At 38.8% G+C, this 5,980-nt stretch overlaps 1 pseudogene across 1 annotated transcript; it reads right to left on the reverse strand.

Moving 5' to 3' along the window:
- Positions 1-619: 619 nt before the first annotated feature.
- Positions 620-2,790, reverse strand: LOC306780631 (CMP-N-acetylneuraminate-beta-galactosamide-alpha-2,3-sialyltransferase 1-like; annotated as a pseudogene). The gene is made up of 7 exons: positions 2,780-2,790; positions 2,266-2,349; positions 1,993-2,172; positions 1,733-1,757; positions 1,513-1,632; positions 1,115-1,221; positions 620-809 (listed from the first exon to the last, which is right to left on the reverse strand). The product of its transcript is annotated as a CMP-N-acetylneuraminate-beta-galactosamide-alpha-2,3-sialyltransferase 1-like (transcript).
- Between the last annotated feature and the right edge of the window lie 3,190 nt (positions 2,791-5,980).

The raw sequence follows: 5,980 nt of genomic DNA on the forward strand, positions 1-5,980 counted from the left end.
TTTTGGCATATGATGGCATTATATGGCACTTTGCTCGACTTAACAGCAATGTCTGTTTTCAGAAATCATGACCCGGTTAATCAAGATGTTCCACAGAACTTGTGGTGAGCAGTTTTGTGTAGGAACTAATGGAAATATGGCCGATTTCACCTCACATGAAAACAATGATAAATAGCACACAGGTAAGTGGAGAATATGTATTGTTGATTTTGGGATGAACTGTCCCTTTAACAGTGAAATGTATAGCAACAAGTAACATATTACAACAAGTAAAATACAGGAAAATGCTCCAAAACCCAAGAACCTCAAGAACATGAAAAAACTTCAGTTGTTACATCAGTGAAATACATTTAAGATAAAGATAGATACGATAGACTTTATTGTCCCGAAGGAAATTTGTCTTGGAAATATACATACAGTGTACAGTGTCTGCTGTTAAAAAACAATACAATACAAATAACATATTGCATACATACATTACAGACACAGACACACAGTACCTACAGCACTTACAAAAGACTGCCACCGGCCAACAAACACATTTCACACTGCCCATTGTATAACAGACCAGTAGTGTATAGTTAAGATATTGAAATTAAAAAAAATCGGTGTTCCAGGTTTAAGCTCTGGCTAGCTTGCCATTTAGGGCTTTGATGGACAAGGGGACAAAAGAGTTCTTAAAGCGGTTGAGCTGCACTGGGGGACTCTGAAGCTGGTATTCAGGGTGGAGGATATGAGTGGGGTCTGAAATGATCTTCTGGGCCTGTCTGATGATAGTTTCATCAAAGATGGCCTTCAGCTTCAGACAGCTTCATGTAAAACATTATAACACAGTGAAAAGATGTGAAAGGAGCTTTACAGTAACTTTACATGTCGTGTTAGTTCCCTCTCCATTAGATCATGGATGATTTATCGCTCACATTTTTAATCTTTAACATGTGCAGCAGGGGAGTTAGTCTGGCAAGAGATGTTTCTTGAAGACTTCTTAGTTTTGTTTTGCTTTGTAAGTGAATCACTATCAAGGCTTGAATACGTTAAATGCTGAGAGAAACATCACCACCCCGTGTAAAACTTGAGTATTTGATGCTTCGATAGCTCCACGATCATTTTATACTCTTCACCTCCAGGATGTGGTCCAGTTTTTAAGTTTGTGTCCCTGAGTTGTGCCCAGTAATGACTCCAGTTTCCATCACTGTCTGCTCCAAAACCAAACACATGGACCTGGACAAACAAAGGCAAACTATTTTAGGAACAGACAATGTGGTAAAAGCATCAATAATAAAGCATCCATCATCTTTGTGGACCGAACAATGGATCTTACAGGAGCTGTAGGACATCATGGCGACAACCTGGTGGAGAAGATTCTGACTATTTTAGTTGCTGTACTAAAATTGCTAATTTCCTTAATCTGTTTGTTTCCAAATGTTCGCGCTTTTTTCTTCATCGTCATGAGCGTCAACTTGTCAATCATTAGTGTGTCGCGACATTCACTCAATTGAAAAATAAACCTACCTCGTCACAAATATGCAGGGCAAGAACCACAGTCATGAAGCCAGTGGATGGATAACTGCCCTTCTTCTGCAGCCACACGACATGAACGTACCTTATGAACGCTGGGTTCAGGATCATCACCTGTAATGAAATCAGACTTAGTATTTAAATATATTATATAACCCATTACCTTTGGAGCCAATAAAGTTTATTGACAAATACATTCAAAAATAATACTCACCAAATCCTTGTTGAACTTAGATTTTCTTGGCACATGTTGAAAAAAAGCATGAAATGTTAAACTCAACACCAAATGATTACTTTTTTTGTCAGTAAAATGATATACCAGACCTTCACGCAATGGAACTGCTTGTTTGCCTTGCATGAAGGAAACACCACCACTGGTCAGTGTTTGAATTTTATGGAAATGATGCTGCAAGAATTTTCTTGGATGAATGTGAAGAGAGTGGTGGTGGGAATGAAATAAAAAACAAGACTCACCTTCCAGAAGGTCCCGTGCTGACGGCATTCGCAAACCAGTCAAAATCTGTTAACTTAAATGGAAACAGCACAGGAACAGTGGTGTTGTCTATATCCACAGCACTCTCTGGATACATGACACGATGAGTTGTCCTGGTCCCAACATCTGCTTCATAGCCTTTGATTTGACCTCTGTTAATTCTAAATAGTACAAATATATTTCATATGTCACTGTAGTTGTCAGGAAAATGAAGGTGTGAATTTTGACGTTCATGTTTGTCTAGACTCTTTTACCTTATGACAAAGTCCTGGAAATCTATTAGAGGTCCGTAGCGTGATTTCATCTAATTACCAGAATTCCCCACCACAGCACAAGTCCTGCAGCAGTCAGGGCTGGATGCTTCAACATGAGCAGTGGCTGGGACCAACTTAAAAAGCCGTTTCTCTGTAGGCAGTCAAGATTTGCCCTTGACCCTGTAGGCTCTGTGAGGAACACCAAACATTACTTACAGTTAGACCACATGAATTGTACCAAATAAACAAATTGTCAGTCGCTGTCACCACAATGATTGTCAAGTCAAACAGGATTTTTCTTTTATGTGAACAGAAGCAATATAAACGACTTAAAAATATTTAAAAATAATTGTCAATAAAATAATAGGTAAAGCAATTCGTAAAATAATCAATATGCACAATCTGAGTATTCTGAAAAGAGACAGGGCGGAACCACTCTGCCTGGAACACTAGACATGCGGTGACACAGTGTCGCAGTAAACAAGGTCCGTAATCTGACGAGCGCCGCACTGACAGAGATCGCATGGTATCGAGATCCGCTATAAGACTCTGCAGGACTGATGAGTCTACAAGTCCTGAGAGGCAGCCAGTTTTTCACCTGAAAAGATTAAGATGGCTTCAAAGGCTTAAATGGCTTCGTGACTGAATGAACTAATATGCTGAACCTCAAAATAAAAAGGAGGAAAAGGAAAAGTTGTTGAGTAATTGAGTAAAATCCTTCGGGGTAGACTGATCGATGCTTCTCAAGTAGGGAAACTGCGCATGTTTGGTAAAATAACTTGACAGTGATTGAAAGCCAAAAGATATTTTTTCATATTGTAAAATGCATGAACCTCGTGGAATGGCCGTGACATACTAAATAGAATAATAATTTGATCAAAAAAACCTATGTTTATCGTGCTACGATATGTCAAAATGGCTGCTGTGAAAAGGGCCGATACAGTAGTGGTTGTTGCAGACACAGCTGGCAAAGATCTGCACTCCACTGGATGCATCTTACTGGTTGATAGTTAATTGGATGTTATACAATTCCTCACTGCACATGTGTAGAATGTGTAACCTAGAAAACAATTGAAGTTTTATCAAACGGTAACACGACGAGTATTGTAATTGCTCAGTGGAATCTGCTGGAGGATTGATCGGAATCAAAATAAGATTAATTTATTTGATTTAAGTACATGTAAACAAGGGGTTTGACTCTGATGAAGGGAACCCAGGAAGAGTCCAGTTGATAGTCTGTAACATAGTCTACCACTGGATAAAGAAGTCAGAGTATGGATACGAGTCAGACACCTTTCTACTGCTCACATTGAGAGAAGTGGTCGAACTAAGACCAGACTGAGAACTGAAGTTCAGCCACCACAGTAATGGCGACTGTTGAAAGTGATTGTATTTCACTTTCTGATCCTGATTTGAACTGCAGGTTGAGAGGCTGTTATTTTGCAAGGTCACGACTTACCTTCCACCAGTTGAAATTGTCCTCCGAGAGATTGTAGTTTACGGACAAAAATGGTTCATCAAATCACGAATCACCTTCAGATAAACATCGGTCACAAGCACAGGGTCTTTTAGCCAGAAGTGTGAAGTATGGTGAGATGTCTGCTCTCCAAAACAGTCCGATGCCCGTCACAGCCAGCAGGAAACTGAGAACTTTCACTCTTAACTTCATCTTGGATGTGTGACGCTGAATGGGAAGCTGCTCCAATCTGTAAACCAAGCATGTGGTGAAATACACAAGAGAAAGTAGTCAGTGGTGGAATGTAACTAAGTAGGATTAATCAAGTTGTGATACTTAGTACTTCCATATTATGCTACTTTCTACTTCTACTCCACTGAAATATTGTACTTTCTACTTCAGCAACTTTTTCTGGCTGTAGTAAATTTAGAAGAAGCTTATTTTCCCTGTCTTTGTCTCTTACTACCGTACGCTTTGTGTCGCCTTGCTCTAACGTTACGTCCGTCAAAGCGATGACAAGCTCATCTATATGCAGCATGAAGCAGACATCCTCTGTTTGATGCTCATGGTGAAAACAAACTGTGTAAAACAAATAGACAGTTCAAATCAGCCTCGCTTCGACCAACTACAAAAGTAAATTGCAAATCAAGCATGAATGCATCAGTAATAATAACACATTAATCCAATATATATTAGTAAAACAACTAAATGGCAGCATTATGGGTACTTTTACTTTTTAAACTTTAAGTACCTTTTGCTGATAATAGTGCAGCGGATAAACAAACTTATTTTAAATTGTGCATTTTGTGACAGAAGCAAAACATTTCTACCAGCGCATCTTCAGACCATAAAGAATATTTTCAGATGTGGAGGCATTTTGAATTTGACCTTTAATAACATGTAAATTATTGAAATAATAGAAAATGAAATATTGCATGTGTGGAAGAATTTGATTCCTGAAATGTATATGCATGATATCTCTCCTTGTGCTCTGTGTCGTTGTTCTAACCATTTCTTGTAAGTGATTTTTTTAAATACCTGAAGCGTGCAGCAGTTATATGCTCCTCTCACAATGTGTTTGTTTGTGGGCATGCCCCTCCTTGAACACACCTGTGTCCTATCCCTATTGAAGTCATGCGGCGCTGTTTGTGTCCCTCTTTACCCTGAAGAAGATGGTTAATTATTAAATATATATTTTGCATCGTGTCTACGTGTGAGCTATTAAAGTCCAGGGGTCTATAAAGTCGTTAAAATGAACCATTGTCCCACCTGCACATTTAAAGAGGTTAGAGACACAAAGGAGGAGGGAGGAGTAAACCATGCACACGTGTTTACCTATATTTGGTGTAATGAATCGTCATTCTTCAGAAGAATATATATTTGAAAGCACGAAGAATTTCTGAGAGCCTTGTCGCATTATGTTCCATTATAGGCTACTAGCCACCTGGAGTTATTTTTTTCATTCATATAAATACTTTAATTAATACTGAGAAAGTAACATTTAATGCGCAAGTGTCATCTTTACATGACATATTTGGTATTTCAAAAATAAACAAACGTTGTCAAAAAGACCTAAAGTCTATTAAAAGTTTTGAATTCAGAAAGGCCTATTTGATAAAGAAAATGCACGCTGTAAGGATAGCACAGGCTATAAAAGGTCCTGCTCCTCAGATATGAGGATATTACGTCACTGTCCTGCCCAAAACATGAGCGTCTCATGAGCACACTGACGTTTTCTCGACTTTTTCTAAATAATGTTGGGGTTTACATGTTTAATTTACAGGATAACAGGATAACAACAGTTGGAATGCTTAACAGCATTCCAACAATAAAGATTATTTTGTATTGGAACCACGTCTCATGCTCATTTGTATAATGAACCTGAGTGTCTTTGGAAACCTGATGCTGTGTGGGGAAAAGTGAATCCTTGGGTGCAACTCCTAGGGTGGCGTTGTTGTGCTCTCTAAACTATTGGCTGTTCACGTACTTTGAGTGACGGCCCATCCACCTCTCGCCACACAAAGGAGATCATTGAAAGGGCAGATTAGGTTCAAGTAGGATTAAGATACTCGGGAATAATAATGAAAACATTTTAATGTAAGTATTTGTATGTCAATTCAAAAAGGAGGTGTTCAATTCAATTATCTCATTCCCTCCTCTGTCCCATTTTTCATCCGCATTGTTATGGCCGTCCTCGCCTCAGTCAGAGCACATGGGCTGCTTTTAATTACAGCATCCGTGTTGACAGAAGAAGAAAAA

Source organism: Melanostigma gelatinosum (assembly GCF_949748355.1).
Source record: "Melanostigma gelatinosum genome assembly, chromosome: 8".
NCBI classification, from domain to species: Eukaryota; Metazoa; Chordata; class Actinopteri; order Perciformes; family Zoarcidae; genus Melanostigma; species Melanostigma gelatinosum.